General features: G+C 38.5%; 1 protein-coding gene across 4 annotated transcripts in view; it reads left to right on the top strand.

Moving 5' to 3' along the window:
* LAMA2 (laminin subunit alpha 2) overlaps positions 1–24,947 on the top strand; it is a 634,064-nt gene that overhangs the window by 500,737 nt on the left and 108,380 nt on the right. The gene's annotated exons all lie outside the window — the stretch shown is intronic.

Raw genomic sequence — 24,947 nt, 5'->3', positions numbered from 1 at the left:
AAACGGTTTCAAGGACACTGGGATATGAGCCCTGTGCCCCTTTAGATGGAAAAATCTTAAGTCTATACTATTTCATGCAGTGTATCCAAGCAAAATACACTTAAACAAAGAAAAACAAGGATGAGATGAAATGACATTGTAATTTTATTTCTTAAATGTATAGAATATGCAAAAATTATTGTATAAAAATCATCTCACTGAAGTGAGTGTGTAATCTAGTGGTTAGGTTCCCATCTGAGTCACCAAAATCCTGTGACACAGTGTCTGGATTCAATGCCCAGCTCTGCCCCCAATGCCAACTTCCTGTTAACTCGTACCTTGAGTGTAGCAGGTAATGGCCTAGAAAGTTAGGGTACTGCCATCCAGATTGGAGAACTGTATGGAGTTCCCCATTCCACTGTTTGGCCTGGCACAGCCCTGTGTATTGTTAAGCACTGGGGTAGATGAAAGTTCTCCTTAATTCTTTTTGTCACTCCCCTTTCCTGGCTTGCTTGCCTTGCTTCCTGGATCTGTTTCCAAAATAAATGAAATTCTCTGACATTAGGATCTATCTACAAATAAACATCTTCCTCTATTTTGAAATGAAGCCTTATTGTATCCCAAAAAATACGGGAACTGCTCTTTTAAATAACTCCCAATGCCCATTCCCTGAATGAGGAAAATAAAAATCTGTAGAAATTTAAGAAGAACTTTTCCTTCCCTTCAGGTCAAATGTTTAAGAAATACATTAGGTATTTGAAAATTTACTCTTGTGTGGCTGATCAATGATGGAAGCATTGAACTATGAAATAGAAAACACTTCGTTCACTATAAAATGCACATCATTGACCTACTATAAAATGCACTTAAATAGGAATGTCAGAAAAAAACAAGTGAGCATGTAATCTAGGAACAAAAACTAGCAAATATATACAAGTCAGCATTGTGAAACCTAATGATAATAATTACCTAATGTGTGAAGTGAAAATTAAAGTTGAACTAAAACACAGTAGAATAATAACATGGAATATGGGGTAGTATTTTGCTCCTATTGTAACAATAACTTTGAAAGCAAAGACTTTATTAAGAAATCGGGTGGTTTTAGCTCTGAGTTTTTAGGCAAAAACCTTGGACCATTATCCCTGCTTCCACAAGAGAGCCCCACAGGGAGTTGTGGAACCCTGACTTCAGCCTGGGCCGGTTCGGGCTGTTGCAGATATTTGGGGAGTGATATAGCAGATGCCGCTTCACCTCTCCCTGCGTTCCCAGAATCTCTACCTTTCAAGTAGATGGAAAAAAAATAGACATTAGAAAAGCTCAAGGATAATTACAGAATAACAAGATAGCAGTGTTTGAGTTATCCAAAGAAATAGAATCAACTGGATCTGTGTAAAAAACACATTTTGAAAAATTGACTCATGCTTGTGGCATCTGTCCAGTGTGTAGATAAGAAGACCAGGATGCAGCCCATGTTGTAATCCAGAAGTAGAATGTCTTCTTCAGAAACATTAGTCTTTTATTTTAGAAACTTCAACTGATTGGATCAGACTCACCTTGATTATAGAGAGCAACCTCTTCATTCAGATATAAACCTGTTTGACCAAAAACTGCATACCAGAACCTAGCTAACCTGACACACGAAATGAATCATTACAAGTTTCTATACTTTCCAAGTAAGCAGGGAGAAAAACAAATGTGTAAGGGAGAGTTGCCAATCAATTCTATAGAAGTGTAAAAAAAATAGAAACAAACAAAAACCAATATGGTAAATTTAAAGTATAATCCAATTGCAGTATTATGGATACATGGGTGAACATTGCTTGCTTCCTCAAGAATAACCCATAAAATCTAAGAGACTGAACACAATTAATGTTTGGCTTCTATCTTTTCCCAACTCTAAGACTGTTTCTTAATAGGGAAAGAGAAGAGAATGAATATGCTTCTTGTTATGACATTGGTTCATATGCCTTGGTCTACATCTGGCCATAGTTCATTAATTAGAGTAGCCATGTTCACTACCCTACCTTTAAGAGAGTCTGGGAAAAAGAAGTGGTATTTGAAATGTTTCATGGGGACTAACTTTGCCTCAGTCTTTATAATTATTGCAAACATGTAAACATTTCTGGCCAGGTAGCAATGATTTTTATATTGAATCATTTAGCGGAAGTAGGCATCTGCCGGAGACCAGCTCCGGCTGACTGAGAGCTTGCAAAGGATGCATGGTAAGAAGAAGAGATAAGACACAGACCACTATGGCTTGATGCTCATCATGGACAACTCAGAAAAGTTGCCTTCTTTATTTATACACAAATCATCACAAGCTTTTGCACAATATCCAATTATTTCATTTTTACGTCATGGTTAAGAAAATACAAAAAACAATCCTAAAAAATATTATTTACTTCAAAGAAAACATTTTCAACAAACCATTACTCATTGAAACCTGCAGTCACCTGGCTGAAGCCAGGAACTCCACGGTTGGCAGCACATGCAGTTACATAATGACAAGTAGTTTACTTATATTCAAAATCAATTTTTACTAAACACAAACTAACTAATATTGCTTAAAATATTAAAAGTACAGAATTAAAAGATCATAAATGAAAGTATTTTATAAAAGCATATAACATAGATTTTTTGCTAAATCTTATAATCAAATCATACATTAATTACCGTCACCTTCACCTAGTGCTGATTCAATTGTTTTTTGTTCTTTTGTTAAAGGGCAGTGAAAGGGATCAAGGCAGCTCAGCCAATCTACAAACAGAGGGTCTTTACAAGAAACTTCCTTTTATCTTATAAACTGTTTTCTTTCCCTAAATATAAGTGCCAATATAAGACAGAGATCTTAAGCCATTTTGAGGGGGTTCACATTTGTTTCCCTTTAGAAGATGCTCCATCTACTTTTGCTTTCTGTGGTGAGAAACTAAAATGCGTCATATCATGTGTTGTACCAGTTTGAGGTGCATGGTAAACAAACTGTTTGTACCTCCATGATTGCCATCAGTTCCAAGATATTATCAAGCCATTTCTTAAGGAAAACATTACTTATACTAGGGCAAACTCCAGGACAAAAGTGGGCACATAACAGGATGTTTGGAGACATTGTGGGCTCAATTGTACTATTGTATACTTTTAGCTGTGTGTCATAGATACGATAAAATCTCTATTATGGTTAACACACCAGTGCTTTATTCTGACACATCTCTGTTTATTTTCCTCTTGCTTTGTTGCTTCATCCAAGCCAACTCTCAATTTTTGAACTACTCTGATAAACTGTTCTTCGCTAAAGATGTCTTTATCATAACATGATTGATCAATTTGAGGTGTCATACCAATTACAGGAATCACTTCACATTAGCAGAAAAACAGCAACAACACCCTCAGGAGAATTCTATGAAACATCAGAGAAGTGATTGAGTGTCCATACAATAGGCTGAGGCAGGAGGTGACCAGAGACATTCCGCCAGGCCTTGCCTCACAGCCAGAAACTCCTCATAGCCTTGCTAACCAAGGAGCGGTGCTCATCACACACCCATGCCATCCGACCCAACTGCATGGCTCCCCACAGGCATCTATAGCTGACTTGTGCAAAATAACAATAAACCAAAGAAAAGAAAGGCTAGAAATGAAACAAAGGAGAATCATAGGAACTCCAACCCCCAAAAAGCTGATAGATACTTTCGATAATGACCAATGTGGAATTAATTTTAAAAATGAGTTATTAGGGCCCGGCGGCGTGGCCTAGTGGCTAAAGTCCTCCCCTTGAAAGCCCCGGGACCCCATATGGGCACCGGTTCTAGTCCCGGCAGCTCCACTTCCCATCCAGCTCCCTGCTTGTGGCCTAGGAAAGCAGTTGAGGACGGCCCAATGCTTTGGGACACTGCACCTGCGTGGGAGACCCGGAAGAGGTTCCTGGTTCCCGGCATCGGATCGGCACGCACCGGCCCGTTGCGGCTCACTTGGGGAGTGAATCATCGGACGGAAGATCTTCCTCTCTGTCTCTCCTCCTCTGTGTATATCTGGCTGTAATAAAATGAATAAATCTTTTAAAAAAATGAGTTATTAGGGATGAGAAGATTCATCACAATAGAAGCGAAGAACAGTTTATCAGAGTAGTTCAAAAATTGAGAGTTGGCTTGGATGAAGCAACAAAGCAAGAGGAAAATAAACAGAGATGTGTCAGAATAAAGCACTGGTGTGTTAACCATAATAGAGATTTTATCGTATCTCCCTTAAAATGGTCACACAAAAAGGTATAAAGAGAAACATTTTTAAAGGTACTATAAACAAGATTATTTTCCTTGTGAATCACTATGTTAAATAGATTATGCATCCTATATTCCTCATCAGATAAAGTATGTGTAAATATTATAAATGAACCATGATCCAGTTCACAAAGCAAGCTTCAGCAAATCCTTACTACCTAACAGCAATTGTAGTGAACAGAAATCAAAATTTTTGGCAATAATCACCCTGCCCCAAAATTTTAAAATTTGAAAGTAGTTTCTGAATAAAAGGATCACAATCAGAAATTATGAATTGTCTTAAAACAAAATGAAAATAATGAGCATTAAATTTGTGAGGTGCAGGCAGGGGCACCTATAGAAAAATGTGGTTTCACATGCAGAAATATAACATAGGAAGACAAATACTATATTTTCTCTCTTAAATTATTTTAACTTAAAAACTTAAGAAAATGCCTTTATGTTTTAGTATTGTTGCAAAAAAAAACTGTTTTTTGTCGATTTTTTGTCAAGTACTATCAGCTTGTTAATAACATTATACTATCAAAGATTTAATGATCTTATTTTAAAATTTCCTTAGTATAAAATTAGATATTTTAACCTAAAAATATATTTGGATTAGATATTTTCATTTGAAAATCTATTTATAGTCCGTGCTTAGCCATGGTCTTCTAGCTTTTAATTTATTGAGCTCTTTATTTAGTAGAGCAATAATCATTTGACCGTAATATAAATTTAAAATGTTATCTCAAAAAAAGCTAATAATAATAATAGCAAGGAAACCTAATATTTCATGGAGGAATTCTCTGTGTTGTGTGTGTGTGAAAATTTGTGTTTTTCAGAAATAGTACAAGATTGAAAAAGTGAGTTTAAGCTAGTTACCTAATGTTTTTGCTTAAGATGTCTAAAAAAAGTTCAAAGAAATAAAAATATAAGCAGAAAGTAATAACCTAGAAAACACACTGGATCAGATTGACAAAGCAAAAAGCTTGTTCCTAGGATAAAATAAACAGGCAACTAAACAGAGCAAGTAAACAAAGAGGAGTGGCATGTTTGAACAGGGTCAACAATGAAAGGGGGCTATATTTATACAGTCTAGATTTTAAAATAAATATAGATATACTCAAATATATGTCTGCATTATTTAATTGACTTTGAAGACATAGATGAAATGAACAATAAGACTAGACCAAAATTTACTCAGTAACCGTTAGGGCAACTGTATCAAGAAACTAAGTTGAATCAGTAGCTAATATTTTCCTGCAGCAAAATAACAATGTCCACCAAAATATATAGAATGGATCATGTAAATTGTTCCAAGAATAGCAAAGCAAAGTTCCCAAGTTAACATTTTAAAGTTAGTGTAATCTTGACACAAAATATATACAGGGCAATATTTTAAAAAAAATAGGAATGTGGAACTGAATAAACCACTATCAAAGAACATTCAAGGGTCTGTGTTTTAAAGATCTGCACAAATACAGAAATCATTCACATTCATTTCATGATGCTGTAAATGCAGGTGTCTGCATTTGTTTCTCAACTTCTCAAAGTGCTTAAATTATTTTTAAGTTAAATATTTTTAAAATGATTGAAAATGAAGGAAAGAGAAGATAGAAAATCAATCTTCCCAGATGTCGACTATTTTAAAAAATCAAGAAAAATGTATATGGAAATTCAATAGCAACCCTCATTCTTCACACAGACAAGAAACCCTAAATTATTTTTTGTTCTAAGCACCATTCATGCTTTAATTTTCTTCAATGCAATAATGTTCAATTAATAATTCCCTAACCTAACACTTCTGTGTCTGTTCTGCACCACTTCTAAGTAGTTCAAATATTAGTTTTATTATTGCCATGCTTAGCAAAATATATAAAGAAGCCAACACATATTTTTTATTAATGTGGAACATTATATATTTAACTAATGGCATGATGAATTAGATATAGTATATTTAACCAAGTATGAGATCATCATCCTGTTTAGCTCCTTCACTTTTTTGGTTTTAAACTTAAGTGCATATACTAATATATTTGTTTCTTGCTCCATAATCAATGAATTCCATACCATATGCAAAATCATGGGTCCAGCAATGTGGCTTAGTGGAACAAACCTCTGGTTGGGGCACTGGTTCAAGTTCCGATAGCTCTACTTCCCATCCAGCTTCCTTCTAACGTGCCTGGCAAGGCAACAGAAGATGGCCTAAGTAGCTGGTCCCTGCCACCCACATGGGAAATCTAAATGAAATTCCAGGCTCAGCTTTGGCCTGACCCAGATGTGGTTGTTGTAGCCATTTGGGGAATGAGCCAACAGGAGTCTCATTCCTTCTCTCATTCTCATTCCTCCCCTCCTTTCTTTCTTCCTCTCACTCTGCTTTTTAAATAAATAAATATTTTTTTAAAAGAGAAAAATATTTTTGTCCTGATTCTCCCCTTTAGCTTGCTTACTTGTTTGCTTGCTTGCTTCTTCTCTCCCTTCCTTCCTTCTTTCTTTGCTTTCTTTCTTCCCTTTGTTTTTTTTTTCTCTTTTCCTTTCCTCCTCTAAGTCTTTGTCTCACTAATTTTCACAGTGATCCCACTTACATAGTTGTTGCATGGAAAAATCAAGTCTTTCTCATGTGACATTCAGTGCCATTCTGATTTTTTCACTCTGATTACTTCCAGTAGAATACAGTAGGTGTTCAGATAGCATTGCCCTTGTACAGAAGAGAAGGGGTGGTTATTTCCATAAAGCAACATGCAAGGAATTATGTGTTCTTATTGTCATGACTCACACTCTCTCCCTCACCCATGGTTTGTGAGACCTGGGATACAAGTACTTGAGTTATCTTCTGCCTTCCCAGGCATGATAGTAGAAAGCTGAATTAGAAGTGAAGCATCAGGGATGCAAACTGCAACTCCAATATGAAATACCAAAATTACATGCTGCAACTTAATTCATTATGTTACAGCACCAGTTCCTATCTTTTAAAAATATAATTGCTGAAATTGTTTGAACTAAAAGATATAAAAAATACCTGTAAGATTCTTTTGAGTCCTAATTTTTTACATAACAGACTATATGGGTAACAGAAGCAAATCCATTGTATTAAAATGGTCTGAAAGTTGTGGTTCAAGCCAAGTTGTAAATTTTTAAATGTATGCTTTATCTCCCTTCCATAGCAGTCAATGAAACAGCAATTTTGGCTGCTCATTAGTGTGTATAATCATTGCAATTTACATTTTTTACTGGAGTAAAATGAATGGAAAGCAGTATAACCTTGTGACTGAGTTGACAGTTGAATCTGTCACTGAAAATGGTGAGCATGTTCCCTTCATCATCTATTTTAGTTTACTTGAGAACTGATTGATATAATTAAAATATGAAAAAGTCAGTAAGAATCTAAGTTATCAAGAGTATTAAGTCTGCCTGTGAAAAAGAAACCATCAAGCATGCTGATTCTAATGATTTTCTTTGCACATGGTAGATTTAAGAGAGTAATTTTAAAAGAATCTAATGGGTCCAGCACTGCGGTGCCACAAGTGATCCTGCTGTCTGCACCACCAGCCTCCCACATGGGTGTTTGAGTCACAGCTGCTCTGCTTCCAATCCATCTCAGTTCTAATGTTTTGGGAAAACAGCTCTGAAGGTCCAAGTGCTTGAGGCTCTCCCACCTGTGTGGGAGACCTTGCAGAAACTCTTGGCTCCCAGCTTTGGCCTGGACTAGCACCACTGACCATTTGGATAGTGAATCAGCAGATGGAATATTGTTCCTCTCTGTCTCACTCCATTCTCTCGGCCTTGCTCTGTGTGTATGTCTTTCCTTCTCTCTGTGTAACTGCTTTTCAAATGAATAAACATTTAAAAAATCTAATAATCTGTTGGGAGCAGATTTTCAATAAGACCAAGCATTAAACATATTTTTAATAATTCAGGTCATTTATAGTTTCAATCAGAAACTCTTTGAGATAACGCTGTAGGGTACTCTAAGTTTATAATTTCTCAACTAAATTTATTTAAGACCATTGGTGGACATCATCCTAATATTTAGCATTCCCACTCATAAGTGGAGTAATTAAAAGGTTGGCTTGGCTTGGTTGGATTCTGGACATTAAGAGCAGGAGATGCTAAACTGTCTGAATGGCCTTTCATTTGATGTTACTTCTTTCTTGCCTTTACTCAAAATCAAAGCTCCTGTTACAGTTTCTTCTCATCTGAGCTCTGTGTCCAGCTGCTAATCTAGCAGCTGCCTTTTTGCACCCTGCCATTGGTCCCGTGGGTGCTGGAGCAATTTTACGCTGCAACTGGACGAAAGTGATTATTATCTAGTTACAATCTTATTGTTATTATCTAGTTTGTAAATCTCACTTTCCTCTCTTCCGTGATGTCCCTCACGAACTTGGAGAATTTCCAAAGAGGCTCATCTAGCCCCGCAGCCTCCCTGGGACACTGTGCACTGGCAGGAGTCTACAACCTCTCAAGCAATGCCTGACTAAGGCCATTTCATTGATTCATTTCTTGGGTCATTTGTAATTCACATCTCATTTTCATATTTCTTATTATATAAAATATGCAGATTATATTAAAATGTCTTTAAAGTTAATATGTAATTATTTCCTTATTTTAACATTTTGCATGATCTTTAAAAGTTCTGACAAAAGCAGTGAATCCTCATTATTGAATAATAGGACATATACATAATATAGAGGCAGAGAATACATATGTAGCTAACCTAATCCCAAGTATTTTTTTTATATTCTACATTTTCCTATGCGGTTAATTTTTGCACATATAAGTGGTTGCTATTTAACTCTTTTATCATTTTAAATCAATTAAAATTACACATGAATTGCTTTTTTAGGTCTCAAAAAGTATACCTTGTTTAAAAATATACATGGGTGGACTGCACTGTTTCTTCTGAGAATCTATTGCTGTGAGAACATCGCCCCTGATTTTTAACAGTAGTAGGGGATACTCAAATATGAATATCTTCTCATTCCTGCTACACATAAACACTTTACAACTAATCTTCCCTGTAGACTCTAAATAATTTTTATTAAAATGTATTAAATTTGAAATCACCCAGATTGACATGTAATTTTTTTTTTTTTTTTTTTTTTTTTTTTTTTTTTTTATTGTTAATTATTTTGCATTATGTGACAGTTTCATAGGCTCTGGGAATCCCCCCCTCCCTCCCCCTCCCCTCCCCCCGGTGGATTCCTCCACCTTGATGCAGTATTACAGTTCAAATTCAATCAAGATTCTTTCATTGCAAACATATACCAAGCATAGAGTCCAGCTACTTATTGTCCAGATTGGTTGAACAGTTTCTTGGGGAGACCTTTTCTGGTCTGAAGTTTGGGCTGGCAGAATATCATCACAGTCAATTAAGAGTCCCAATATAACATCAACAGCAATTTGCAATGTTATGGAATTGACATGGTTTTGAGTAACCAGTGTATTAAAAAGAAAAAAAAAAAAAATAAGGAAAACAAGTCCTAGCCACAACCTATGATTAGCTCATTGACATTTCAATTTAGTTCATATACAGGACCGGCTGCTCTATACCTTAAAATGGCCATAAGGCACCATTCAGCTGTTTCGTGTCCATTTCATCTTAGTATTTAGCCAGTTGTTGTGTTGAAGTAAAATTTTGCTGATCTTGGCAGATTTTAGGATAATCCAGACTGGCTTGTAACTCTAACAAGATATATGTCAACATTTTAGGTGCAGAACATTTTTTTTTTTTTTTTTTTGGGGGGGAGTGTGCAGGAAAATCCTCAGCACCATGGTGAGGAGTAAAACTAATCTTTGTGACCCACCCAGCGAGGCATGAGCCAATCCATGCCAGCTCTTTCCTGTCAGATTTCAAGTTCTACTTTCTGTTGTTTATTTATTTTAGGTTTTTTTTTTTTTTTTAGTTTGTATGATTGTTTGTTTGCTGTGAGGGGTTTTCGAAGCGATCCCGATGGTCATTGCGAGGGAGGGGGGGTCCAGAGGTGGAGCCAGTCTCGGACCAGAGAAAGCTCTCCTCCCTGGTCCGGAAGGACGTTTATTGTTCTTCTGTTTCTGCAGACCACTCAGGGCTTCTGGTTGTCTTTCCGATGACGTTGGTTTCTGCACTGTAGTGTTTGGACTTCTTCCATCCCCTGTGGAAGCTCCGGTTGGGGGTGGGTGACCTCAGAGTACTCGGCCTCTGAGGGCATCCAATTCCCTGTGGCCTCCTTGGCAGTTGGGATATAGTCCTTGTTGCTCGTATTAATAGTTTGTGGTGAAGGTCTGGGAGTCTTCATGGTTGGGATCCAGGCTTTCTCCTTACCACCTGCTCCACCCTGGAGTGCTCCCCTGCTCCACGCACATGACCTCCTGTTAAGAGGTTGTCAGGATCGCACCCGATTCCCCCCTCATGCATTGGTATAGTAGTTTTATTGTTGTTTAGTGCCACTTTGAGTCTGTTATCTATGAATTACCAGATTTGATCTTGATAGGCTATATTGTACTTTTTTCTCTCTCTTTTTATGGTCCTGAAAGATTTCCCTGCACTCCCCCCCATTACAGGTTAACATAGCGTATTGAGGGTATAGTAGGTTTTACAGATTTTCGATGTAGATCTTAAGTATTCTGACATTAATTGTTGGTTTATAGATTATATCGCCTTATCTTATTGCATTGGATACAGGTTATAAGAGATTGCACTAATATTACAATATACAGGTACTATTTTCCAAGTTGTTCTCTTTTCATCTCAGATTAAGGCAAACATGTGGTATTTAACCTTTTGGGATTGGTTCATTTCTCTTAGCATGATGGATTCCAGTCGGGCCCATTTGTCCACAAAGAATTGCATTTCGTTTTTCTTAATAGCTGAGTAGTATTCCATGGAGTAGATGAACCATAACTTTCTTAGCCAGTCTTCCACTGATGGGCATTTTGGCTGCTTCCAGGTTTTTGCGATCGTAGATTGTGCTGCTATGAACATAGGTGTGCATGTTGGTTTCTTGAGTAGAAGATGTTTTGGATATATCCCAAGGAGTGCTATTGCTGGATCATATGGTATGTTGATTTTCAGTTGTTTGAGTATTCGCCAAACTGATTCCCATAGAGGCTGTACAAGTCTACACTCCCACCAGCAGTGGAGAAGGGTTCCCTTTTCCCCACATCCTCGCCAGCAAGTGTTGGTGGTATTATGTATGTGTGCCATCCTTACTGGAGTTAGGTGGTACCTCATTGTTGTCTTCATTTGGATTTCCCTTATTGCCAGGGAACTTGAGCATTTTTTCATATGCTTGTTTGCCATTTGGGTTTGTTCTTTTGTGAAGTGTTTGCCCATTTCCCGTGCCCATTTCTTGAGCAGTTTGTTTGTTCTGGTGTTTTGGTTTCTCTGGAGATCTTTGTATATTCTGGAGATTAGCCCTCTATCACCTATGTCGTGTGCGAAGATCTTCTCCCATTCTGTGGGTTGCCTTTTTACTTTATTGATTGTTTCTCTAGCTGTACAGAAGCTTTTTAGTTTGATGAGGTCCCAATTGTTTATTTTGGTCTCGATTTCTACTGCATTTGGAGTCTTTTTTAGGAAGTGAGGGCCTACCCCTAAGTGTTGCAGTGTGTTTCCAACATTTTCTTCCAAAAGTTTGAAGGTTTCTGGATGTAGGTTTAGGTCTTTTATCCATTTAGATTCGATCTTGGTGTATGGTGAGAGATGTGGGTCTATCTTTTTGTTTCTGCAGGCTATTAACCAGTTGTCCCAACAGCATTTATTGAACAGACCTTTCCATTTGCTTGGGTTGTTGTCTGTCTTTTTGTCGAAGATTAATTGACTGTATCTGTGTGGGTTTCCATCTGTTGTTTCTATTCTGCTCCACTGATCTTCCTCTCTATCTTTGTGCCAGTACCAGGCTGTTTTGATGACCACTGCCCTATAGTATGTCCATAGATCTGGTACTGTGATTCCCCCTGTTAAGTGCCTGTTCTTCAGAGTGGTTCTGGCTATTCGTGGTTTTTTGTGTTTCCAGATGAATCTGTGTATCATTTTTTCCAGTTCGATGAAGAATGCTGTGGGTAATTTGATTGGGATTGCATTGAATGTATATATTGCTTTTGGTAGTATAGACATTTTGATGATATTAATTTTGCCTATCCAGGAGCATGGGATGTTGTTCCATCTTTCGAGGTCTTGTTCTATTTGATTTTTGAGTGTTTTGTAATTTTCTTCATAAAGGTCATCTACGCTTTTGGTTAAATTTATTCCCAGATATTTCATGCTTTTCTCTGTTATTTTGAATGGTAGCTTGTTGGTTAGATCTTCTTCCATCTTGCGGCCATTTGCATACACCATGGCTGTTGATTTTTGTTCATTTATCTTGTATCCTGCCACTCTGCCAAATTCTCGTATGAGTTCTAGGAGTCTTTGTATTGAGTTTTTTGGTTCTTCTATGTAGAGAATCATGTCGTCTGCGAATAGTGAAAGCTTGACTTCTTCATTTCCAATTTGGATTCCTTTGATTTCTTTGTCTTGTCTTATGGCTTCTGCAAGTACCTCTAGGACTATATTGAATAGCAGTGGTGATAGTGGGCAGCCTTGTCTTGTTCCAGATCTCAGTGGGAAGGGATCCAGTTTTTCTCCATTTAGTATGATGCTGGCATTGGGTTTTTCATATATTGCTTTGATTATGTTGTGGATTGTTCCTTCTATCCCCACCCTGGTTAGGGTTTTTAACATGAAGGGGTGTTGAATTTTGTCGAAGGCTTTTTCTGCATCTATTGATACTATTATATGGTTTTTGTTTTTCAGTTTTTGGATGTGATGTATCACATTTATGGATTTTCTTATGTTGAACCATCCCTGCATTCCCTGGATGAAACCTACTTGGTCTGGGTGGATGATCTGTCTGATGTTTTTTTGTATTCTATTGGCTAGGATTTTGTTGAGAATCTTAGCGTCAACGTTCATCAGGGAGATCGGTCTGTAGTTTTCCTTCTCTGTTAATTCTCTATTCGGTTTGGGGATTAAGGTGATATTGGCTTCATAGAATGAGTTTGGAAGAGTTGCTTCCTTTTCTATTGTTTTGAAGAGCTTGTAAAGGATTGGGGTTAGCTCTGGTTGGAATGTTTTGTAGAATTCTGTGGTAAAACCATCTGGGCCTGGGCTTTTCTTTGTTGGGAGCTCTTTAATCACTGATTCTATCTCTGATTCAGTAATGGGTTTATTCAGGTCTTCTGTTGCTTCTGGGGTGAGTTTTGGTAAGTGGTGGGAGTCTAGGAATCTTTCCATTTCCAAGTGATTATCGAATTTGTTGGCATATAGTTCTTTGTAATAATTTCTAATTATTTCCTTAATGGTAGTAGCGTCTGTTGTTATGTTGCCTTTTTCATCTTTGATACTGCTAATTCTTGCTTTGTCTTGTTTTTTCTTTGTCAATCGGGCCAATGGGGTATCTATTTTGTTTATCCTCTCAAGGAACCAGCTTTTTGATTCATTTATTTTCTGAATGGTTTTTTTAATTTCTTTCTGGTTTAGTTCTTGTCTTGTTTTGATAATTTCTTGTTTCCTCTTGTTTGTGGGGTCTTTCTGCTGTTGCTTTTCCAGTTCCTGGAGGTGTGTCCTTAATTCTTGCATTTGTTGCCTTTCTTGGGCTTTGACGTGCGCGCTTATTGCAATAAACTTACCACGCAACACTGCTTTGGCGGTGTCCCATAAGTTTTGGACTTTTGTATCTGGGTTTTCGTTGATTTCCATAAATTTTTTGATCTCGTCTTTAATTTCTTCTCTAACCCATTGTTCGTTTAATAGCATATTGTTCAGCCTCCAGGAGTTTACATGTTTCCTGGGACATTTTGAGTTGTTGATTTCCAGTTTCACTCCGTGATGGTCTGAGAAGATACATGGTACGATTCTGATATTTTTGTAATTAGTTAAACTTGCTTTGTGTCCTATTATGTGGTCTATCCTGGAGAAGGTGCCATGCACTGCTGAGAAGAAGGTGTAGTCTGTGGCCTTAGGATGAAATATTCTATAGACGTCTACTAGGTCCAGTTGTTCTATTGTGTGTATGAGATCTGTGGTTTCTCTGTTGAGCTTTTGCTGCGTTGATCTATCTATTGGTGTTAGTGGGGTGTTCAGGTCTCCCAGAATTATCGTATGTTCATCTATGTCTCCCTTTAAGTCCAAAAGTAGTTGTTTCACGTAGCTGGGTGCATCCGGGCTAGGAGCATAAATGTTAAGAATGGCGATTGGTTCTTGTTGGATCCTCCCTTTCAAGAAGATGTAGCGCCCTTCCCTATCCTTTTTGACATTTGTTACTTTGAAGTCCGTATCATCTGAGAATAGGACTGCCACACCAGCCTTTTTTTCTCGTCCATTGGCATGGAATATTTGTTTCCACCCTTTCACTTTAAGTTTCCTGAAGTTCCTTCTGGTTAGATGTGTTTCTTGCAAGCAGCATATAGTTGGGTCCTGATTTTTAACCCAGTCTGCTAATCGGTGCCTTTTGAGTGATGAATTTAAGCCATTTGTATTGAGGGTTAATATTGAGAAATTATAATTTTGCCGTGACATATGCCTGTGTTTTTGAGGTTGTTGGTAATTGATTGTCGTTTCTGTGGATGGACTTTATTGAGATCTCCCTGATTGCCATCCTTGCTTATGGCTTGCTTCCTTTTTCTCTGGGAGTAGCGCATTTCTAAGGAGATTTTGTAGAGTTGGTTTTGTGTTGGCATATTCTTCTAATTTCTCTTTGCTGTGGAAGTATCTAGTTTCGTTCTCGTATACAAATGAAATCTTTGCTGGGTAGAGTATTCTTGGTTGACAGTTGTTCTCTTTCAGTACTTGAAAGATTTTGTTCCACTCCCTTCTTGCCTGGAGCGTCTGTTCTGAGAAGTCGGCAGTGATTCTGATGGTCCTGCCCCTAAATGTAAGCTTCTCTTTGGTTCGTGCTAACCTTAGGATTCTTTCTTTGTATTCATTGGAGGGTAGCTTGATTACCACGTGTCTTGGGGAGGATCGTTTTGGGTCCACCCTGTGGGGAGTCCTCTGGCCTTCCTGAATTTGGATTGGGTTCATGTTCCAGGTATTTTGGAAGTTCTCCTGCATAATTTCCTCAAGTACTGGTTGTATGCCTGTCTCTCTTTCCACTCCTTCTGGGAGCCCCATTATTCTGATATTTGACTTCTTGATGTTGTCGTTCATCTCTTGGATCGTCTTGGTTGCCTTGTGTAGTTGTGACTCTAGTTGGTTAATAATCTGCCTGTTTTCATTCTGGGAATCTTCCAAGTCGGATATCCTGTCTTCTGCTGCTGTAATTCTGTTGCCTAAGCTCTCAACTTTGTTCTTCAAGTCTAGGATCTCGTTTTTGAGCGATTTTGTTTCTGTGACTATGTGGTTTTTAAAATCTTTGAGCTCGTCCCATCGCTTTTCATTGTCTCTGAAGAGTTTTATAATTATTTTTCTGAACTCCTTATCAGAGACGTCTTCAATTTCTTCATCTGTAATCTCTGCGATTGACCAAGCTTTATGGTGGCTTTTTGGGGCGGAGCAAGCTGTGTCTACGTCACTAACTCTCTTATTTCTTCCCATATTTGTGGCCCAAGGTGTTGTTGGATTCTCACCCTAGTCTAGTGTTTGTTTTTGAGAGACCCAGGCACCAGCTTGCTGAGGGGTCTCCAAGCGCTATCCTGTAGAGATCCGAGCGTGCAGGCGTGGAGTAGCAGGGTGCGGGAATTTTCAAGGCACTTTTGGTGCGTCTCCAGTACACTGGACCACAGGGCGCCACTTCCAAGGCCCAGCAGACTCAAAGCGCACTCTCAGCTTGTCCCCTACACGTATGAGACCACAGGACGTGGGGGAATGAAGGCACTCTGTGTGCGCCCCCTTTGCGCAGGAACACAGGGCACAGAGGATTCTAGGTGCTTTCTCAGTGTGTCCCCAGTGTCAGGGACTGCAGGGCGTGGAGGTTCCAGGCGCTCTTTGGGAACGCCTCCTGCACGCGGGTCCGCAGTGCCCTCCTGGTGTGTTTTCCAAGCACAGGACTGTAGGGCGTGGGTTGTTCCAGATGCTCTCTAGAAGCGCCTCCTGCGCAGGTCCGCCCACCCCAGCAGCACGGGACCGCCCACCCGAGTGCAGGGGACCGCCCCAGCGCTTGCACAGGACCGCCCAGCCCAGAGGCACACCCGGGTCCGCACAGTCCAGAGGTGTGGGTTCCTGTGGATCAGTACCGCCTAGCTGTGTGCCAGTCTGCAAGGCACGGGGGAGTATTCAGTGTGCCTTCTGCCTTTCTCCTCAGCGCACAGGACCGCTGTGCGTCAACTCCAAGACAGTTTTGGCAGTTTTAAGGCACTTGCCTTGTGTCCCCAGAGGCTGGAGTCGCCCGGGGGGGGGGGGGGGGCGGGTGGAGGGGTGGGGAGATGAGTACCAAGGATGTTCAGGGTCTGTGCCTGCCGCTGGAGAGTTAACTCCCGGAGCCTCCGACCCACTGCTGCCCCTACCCAGCTCCCTCAAACCTCAAGTTCTTGCAGTCTGCCTCTGCCTCTGGTGAGGACTTTCGCCGTGGGTGCTGCTCCTGGCGGCTGCGGCGGGTCAGGGTCTGTGGCGGGTATGGCGGCTGCCGGAGGTTTCTGTGGCTGCTGTGTCTCGTGCGGCTGCAGGGGCGGCTCCCAGCGGCTGTGACTCAGCAGGTCTGGAGCGGAACACCGTCTTCCCTGCCTTGTCTCGTTTGTTTTCCTGGTTGCTCTTCCGAATTTTGTGGATTTTTTTGGCTCCACACTGTCCTGATAACTTCACGCTCCTCTCCCTGCAGGTCTATGCTGCTCCACTTACGCTTTTGTCGCGTTCTATCCCTCTCTGTCTGTGAGCTCCCTCACATCCATCTTCCTATGTCGGCCATCTTGCGAGTCCCCAGTCGACATGTAATTTTAACATGCTAATCCCTGTGGAAATGTGCAGGATTGTCTTCTAAGATGTTACGTGAGGAGAGCAATGGCATAGACTACAAGCCATGCTCAACTCTGTTACTACTTTATTAACTTCAGTGTGTTCAGAAAATGTATCTCGAATAAGGGTATTGGTGATGAAATGTTTAAAAAAATATTTGAAGCAGAATATAGAAAGCATCACCCAAGACCCACAGGCTTGTTTGAGGTACGAGTGTGTGCATCACGTAAACCAGCACATCTCCAGGTCTCACCTGCCGGGATCGAACCCACAGGGAGGGGAATATTAGATGCTTCTGTGCTTCGTTGTGGCAGTGACAAGTGTTTCTTTAGAAGTGACTTCTTTGTCCTTTTCTCTGACTTGACTCCAGGTCCATTAGGAAAGAATGTGGTATTTCCATTTTGAATACTCACAGTTTCATGTGGTACTTGAGACATCTCAAAACTGTTGTGAGGTAAATCAGTCAACTCAATTCTCATTAAGCAATGACATTATGCTTTCCCCAGAGCTGCTATGAATATTTTACAAATAGGAGAAGGAAACTAACACACATTAAAATGCAATCAAGTGCCAGACCCTCCATTAAACCTTTATAGTCTTTGTCATTTCATCGCTTCTTATATATTTGTTAGTCAGGTATTTTAATTATATCACATTTTATAAATAATTACGAATGAAAAAACATGACAACTGATGTTTAATATATTCCATTTCTTATGACATAAAATGTCTATAACATATGTATACATATGTATGCCATTATGTGTATACAGATAGAACATTGAGAATGTGAAGATTGTTATAAAATACAGCCTCTTAAACAAAAAATATCCTGCAACTGTAAGACTGTCATTTGTATTTCACATGTGCTGTAAAACTCTAGACACAGCTAGAAACTCAGATGTGATGCTTATGAATATACATGAAGTATAATTAGCTTGAAAAATGCTGCTTCACCACCTCTCCTGATACTGTTGATGTGCTTCAGTAACCTAGTAAGCAAGGATGGAAAAGGTTCTCTTCAAATTTCAACAAGTTGAACAGTCCTCAGTTCATGCATACAAGGATAGTGGTTTCCCATTTGCTTATCATATAAAAAACCTGTCATCTAAAACTGGATTATTTGCCAACTACTTATGACTGACAGTTGCGTGCCATCAACCCATTAATATTTTGGAGAGCTTCTTGAAATGTTCAAGCCTGTCCTATGCGTCTGACTCTCTCAATTCTGTCGTCCTTGCCTGAGATTTATACCCTGCTTTCCCTGGTACATACAATTGCAGTAGCTGCCTAGTGATTTGTTTTCCCCCACATAGCCACCCATAGAGCCCAGTCCTGATTGTCCTCTCCTATCTAGAAACTTCCAGTGCCTCCAGACAGCATGCTGTCCAGCTTCTTTTGTCTGATATTCGAAATTTCTAATAATAGACCCTGTTGTGCCAGGTAGCCTTAGTTCTTCACACTGTTGCTACAACCGGGCATGTTTGCAGAAAAATGTTGATATTCAGGAATGCAAGGACACAGAAAAAGTGCAACAAGGAAGTCTGTAGTTAATCTCCAGTCAGAGTTCATTTGTATTGCTGGGCGAGGAACAGTGTCCAGTGGAAGATCTGCAAATTGACAGCCATCCAGCCAGACTTACCAGAAAAACATCAGAAAAGTCACTAACTAACTACTAATGTCTGGGGAGTAAGAGAAGTGAAACCAGTACAACTTCTGCAGACAGTAAAGGATATTAAGAGGACATTCATAGCAAACACAAAACATATATATATATATTCATTCTACAAACACATGCACACACATATTTTCATAGATGAACTATATAATGATGACTAGCATATCGGGATGTGGAGATACATTGTGGTATGCATCTCTACTCCCATGTAAAAGGAGGATTCCCAATGAAACTATTAGATATATCTTGACAATGTGATACTAGATTTTCCACCATTGCCAATACCTACAATTCCATGACATACTCAAATTAAAAAATGTTGCACTTGCAACTGTATAGTCCTATTTCTTTCAGAGAATCAGAGGGGGAGATAAGGGTTTTCTATCTTGTGATGCTTGCAATAGCCAGAGCTATTCCTCCCAAATGCTTGCAATTGCCAGGGCTGTGCTAATTCTAAGCCAGAAACCTAGAACTCCATTCAGATCTCTTGTGAGCAGCAGGGAACCAAGTACACAAGTCATCATCTGCAGTCTGCTGAGCTTACACCATAAAGCTGAATCAGAAGAGGAGAAACCAGGGCTTAGCGCAGGTTCTCCAAAAGGGTGTGGGCATCCAGAGCAGCTGTTTAAGCACTGCACCAAAGCTCATTCTACAAAAATTAACAAAGTCACTGCAAGCAAAATCCAACCAATTATTGAATGCTTTATATTTAATTCCTGATATATAAAGAAATTAGGCTTGTTTTGATGTTTGAAAAATCTATGGCCATAATAGCAGATCAAAGAAAACTATATAAAACTCTTCAATTAATGCAGAATAAGCATTTGGTAAAACGTGAAACTCTGAGCCAATGGGACTGTATTGCAAAAAATAAAAACTAAAGAGAGAGAGAAAAGAAGGAGGCGGAGGAGGAGGAAGAGGAAGAGAAGTAACACTGTGTGGCAAGCACTTTAATTTAGCAAGTTAAGTCACTATCTGCAGCACTGGCATCCCATATAGGCTGTCTCACTTCCCAACCAGTTCATTGGTACTGCACCTGGAAAAGCAGCAAGGGCATGGCTAAGGCTTTGGGCCCCAGCACCTGTGTGGGAGACCCAGATGAAGCTCCTAGCTCCTGGTTTTAGCCTTGCTCAGCCCCAGCCATTACAGCCAACTGGGGAATGAACGAGCAAATCTAAGACTGATTGATCTCTCTTTCTCTCGATAACTCTTCCTTTAAAAAAAATAAAATTAAGATTTTTTAAAGAAGAAAGCTTCTGCATTCTAAGATTCAATTGAAACTTCTTGATATCTGTAAACATTTGTTTTCTAGGAAACCTATAGTTAACATGACACTTAATAGTAAGAGACTGAATATTTTGTATTTAAGATCAGGAACAATGCCAGAATGTCTGCTCTCATGACTTCCACTTAACATTTGACTGCCCAGTACAAAAGCTGAAAAAAAAATCCATATTGAAAATGAGTACAAATGTCTTTCTTTAGAAATGTCGTGGCAGTCTAAACATTAAATCCAGTGAGATTTATTTGCAAAAGCTACTAGAAATAATAAGCTTAGCAATGTTAAAAGATATAAATGACATAAATCTACAAAACTAATCATATATAGAGCACTAAAGATAAATAAATTAAAACAATGCATTTATAATATAGTCAAAATAAGATACTTAGTAATACATTTGATTTCTTGAGGTTTACTTTCCTGAAATGCAAAGAGAGAAAGACACCTTCCCAGTGCCTAACATGAGTGGCTGTGGCGTTGTCTTCTACCGCCTGGCCAGGCACAGGAAGTGGAAGCTTGCTCAAAAGCCTAGCAGCTAAGAGGCCAGCTGGTACCTCTGTATGGGACACAACCTTGCTAACAACAAATTAGCCTGCAGTGCCAAGTCACTGATTCCAAACATCAGAATTTTAATAAATTACAAAACCCCTACACTGAATACTACTGAGAGAAATAAAACACTAAATAAATCAGAAGAAAAACTTTATTCATTGATCAGAAAAATCATTCTTTTAATGGCAGTTTTGTACACTTATGCTACACATGCAATGAAATGTTGAATAAAATCCTTGTAATCTTTTCATAGAAAGATACATTTTAGAGTTCACATGGAGATGAAAAGACAAATTCTGCAAGAATTATGCTATCTGATATCAACACACACTGTAAAGGAATAGTTACCAGACAGTATCATGCTGATATCAATGTTGACAAATAGATCATTAGAATAAATTAGGAGGCTAGGAATTGAAAGGCCGATATGTTCACATGATCTCTGTTTAGTTCGAAAAGCAACGGAAAGTCCATTCAACAAACTCAAGCAAAAAAAAAAACACGTATGTGACCCCTTCACAGAAAAATCATTCTATGTATATAATCTTTGCCAAAGTTAACTCAAAATAGATTATAGATCTATGTGTCAACAAGAAAAAATCAAAGAAAATATAAGAAAAATCCTTTTGATATGCAGGCAAACAAAGATTCATTGGTATAATCCTGAAGGCATAATTCTTAAAGGGAAAAAACTTATAAAGTAGACTTCACCCAAATTGAGAACTGTACCCAAAGCATACTTTTTAAGAAAATGAAAAGAGTAGCAATAAATTGTAGTAATGTAGATCCAATTAATTTAGCAGAAAATGTATATATATTATGCATAAATATCCTTCAGAGTTCACTCATAAAGACAATAAAATAAAAATTGAGTAAAGAATTTGAACAAATGGCATTAGGAAATGCAAATTAAAACCAAAATGATTTAAGCATCTATTATAATATTGAAATTTTTAAATTAATAGTCACATGAAGTCTTGCAAATGAAATTCCTATATACTTCTTTTTGGAATGTAAAATTGCATAAATTGGTTTGGGAAATACATTTTTAATACTAAATACACACTTAAGTGTAGTACATCAAGTCTACTTGTGGGGATTCCCCCTAGGAAGAGTGAGGGTATATGTTCATATAAATATTTATATACATCTATTCAAAGCACTTTCAATTGCAATAGCCAAAGTAGTAAACAATTCAAATGTCCTTTAATAAGTCTGTGGGTGGATTGGGGGTATATACACATGTTGCAATTTCTGTAACTAATAAGGGATCAAATATTAATATACAATGTGTATGAATATTAAGATTATACCAAGTATAAGTCCAACAAAACAAGTCCAGCAACAGAAAAATAATTTAAATGTGATTCTCATATAAAAATCTACAGAGTCCAAATATGTGGTGATAGAAAGCATGTAAGTTTGTGGGAAAGAGGAAGGAGATCAGTGGGATGGAAGAGGATTCAACAGCAGAGTGAATATGTTCCTACCTTGATCATGAGGATCCTCTCAGCTGAGGTAATGATGGATTGCTGAACAGATTATCTAAAGTTTATTTAGGTGACTTACACCTCAATATGTGAAAGCTATTGAAAATATTAAAGTAAGAACTATTAATTTTTTAAAATAAATAGTGATTTATTTATTTTTGCTTGAAAGGGAGATTTACACAGAGAAGAAGAGATAAAAAAACCTTCCATCCAAGGGTTCACCACCCAAATGACTACAACAGCCAGAGGGGAGTTGATCCAAAGCCTTGAGCCAGGAGCCTCCTCTGGGTCTCCCAAGTGGATGCAGAGACCCAAGGCCTGGGACCATCCTACACTGCTTTCCCAAGCCACAGGCAGGGAACTGGATGGAAAGTGGAGGAGCTGGGACACAAAGTGATGCCTATATTGGATGCCAATGTTTGCGGATGGTGGTTTAGCCTGTTGACCCACCACACTGGCCTCAGAAAAATGGATTTTGAATATCAGTTTTTGTGATCCCTCAACAATTTCCAAAGTTCAGACTCAAGTCTCTTAGTACTGCATGACCCTTCCTCTCTTCACTTCCAGAAATTTCCTGTAATTTTTAAAAGACTTATTTATTATTTATTTATTGGAAGTCAAATTTACAGAGAGAGCTCTTCCATCTACTGGTTCATCCCCAATCCGAAGCGTGGAGCCGGGAGCTTTTCCCAGGTCTCCCACACGGACAGTTGGTCCCCAGACTTCAGGCCATCTTGCCTGCTTTCCCAGGCCACAAGCAGGGAGCTGGATGGGAAGTGGAGCAGCCAGGACACAAACTGGTGCCCATATGGGATCCTGGCAAATGCAAGGGGAGGATTTGGCCACTAGGCTACTGCACCAGATCCCAAAAATTCCCTTTAATTTTCTTTCACACAGCAAATCTACTCTTCTATGCTTAACTCTTTAAAATTGTGCTTTTTAAATGCTTGCCAGATTATCTCATTAAAAAGCTATCCAAACCTTGAGAGATTTCAGGGAAAGCTGTTGTATCTTTTTTCCTCCTTCTTTAGTTTGTATTCATTCTGTTTCTTCTAGATTCTTCTCATATTATAAAGGACCATCTTATCTTTATGAATCAGAATCATTAATATCAAAACAAGTTGTACTACAATGGTGCTACTTCTACTGAGACCTATTTTACCCACAGATAGCTTACCCTTCTTAAACTTCAGTTGATGCCCAAGCTTTAGAAAATCTCCTCTCATTTTTTTACAATTATCTTTTCTCTTTCCCCATGTTCAGACAGATTTCCAGCCATCACTTGTGCTGTTTTCATATGTCTAGGGAATATTCACACAGCATTCTTTATCATTTCCTCTCTCTGACATGTTTTGAGTCACAATAGCTATAACCATGGGAATTTGAAGTGTGAAAATTTGGATCAAAAATAGAAACTACGTGAATAATAAGAAGGATGCAGGATTTTTAAAAATTTATTTAGTAAACTGTATTAAATTTGTGCCATTAATTTTGATCTTTTTCCAAGATAGATTATACTTAGGAAATGTTACTGTCCCTATTTTCCAAAAGAAAATGTAGGACTAAGAATTTCAGCATTCCATTATTTTCCCCCAGAATAATGTGCTGAGGTGGCTTTTTGCAATAACTATACACAATGTCTCATGTCATCCATGTGAAGTCTCTAGTATATTCTATTGTAGATATCATGGTATTCTGAGTTTGTGCTAAAAGCAGTGGATTACTTAAACAAATGATGTTGGAAGGACATGTTGCAATAGTAGTAAAGTTCTGTAATCTTTCTTATTTAATGCTCTTACAGGATGGATGGTTAAAATAGTACTTCTAAGGCACTGAAGATATCTTTGAAAAATATTTTATTTGAGATGAGTTTAGATTTATAAATTCAACTATTTGGTATTCTTCAACCCTATTTATATCCTGAAATGATTTTCCAATTTAATATTTCCACATATGATCTTACTTGATTTATCTCCCAGTATACATGTAATATGTAATGATTGCTGAGGAGCAAACACTATTAAAATGGATAACTAGACAGCCAAGTTAAATGACCCTTTTCCTTTCTATTATCTTTGTGTCACTTTTTAATATCTAAGCCTCAATGAATAGATCTTTGCTAAGAAATGATTATGGCTCAAAAATTGTCATTTTCAAGATTATGGTTTGCTATGGTACTTTGTGGTGGATTTCTCAAAGAAACATTGTGACACTTGGAGGATACAGAAAATGTTCCTCACTGCTTGCAAAATTAGAGGTAACTGTGCTCAGGAATGAAGTCATTGGATACTTTTATTTTAAATGTACATGACTCCTTCAACACTGAATAATATGGCCATTTATGCCATTGTAATAACATCAGTGTTGCGTAATTTCTGGCTTCCTTAATCCTGTGAATTTGGGGCAAACATTATGGTACAAGTTTGTTAAGGCAATGCTGTCTACAATGCTGGTGTCCCGTATCCGATCACCAGTTCAAGTCTTCAACTGTTCTGCTTCTGAACTAGCTCCCAGATAATGCACCTGGAAAACCAGCAGAAGATTGAACAAGTCCTTGGGTTCTTTCCACCCACCGGGGAGACTTGGACGGAGTTCTAAGCTCTTAGCTTGGGCCTGACCCAGTCTGAGACTTTACAGCCATTTGGGGAGTGAACCAACAGATGGCAAATGTATCTTTCTCTTTCTTTCTCTCTCCCTCCCTCACTTCTCTCTCTCTCTCCCCCCCCATCCCTTCCGTTTTCCCTCCTTCACTTCCTCCATCCCCTTTAATCTTTCCTTTCTGTCACTCTGCCTTTCAAATAAACAAAATAAT

The sequence above is a fragment of the Ochotona princeps genome, chromosome 1, assembly GCF_030435755.1.
Source record: "Ochotona princeps isolate mOchPri1 chromosome 1, mOchPri1.hap1, whole genome shotgun sequence".
In the NCBI taxonomy this organism is placed as follows: Eukaryota; Metazoa; Chordata; class Mammalia; order Lagomorpha; family Ochotonidae; genus Ochotona; species Ochotona princeps.
This window is presented reverse-complemented; position numbering and strand designations above follow the sequence as displayed.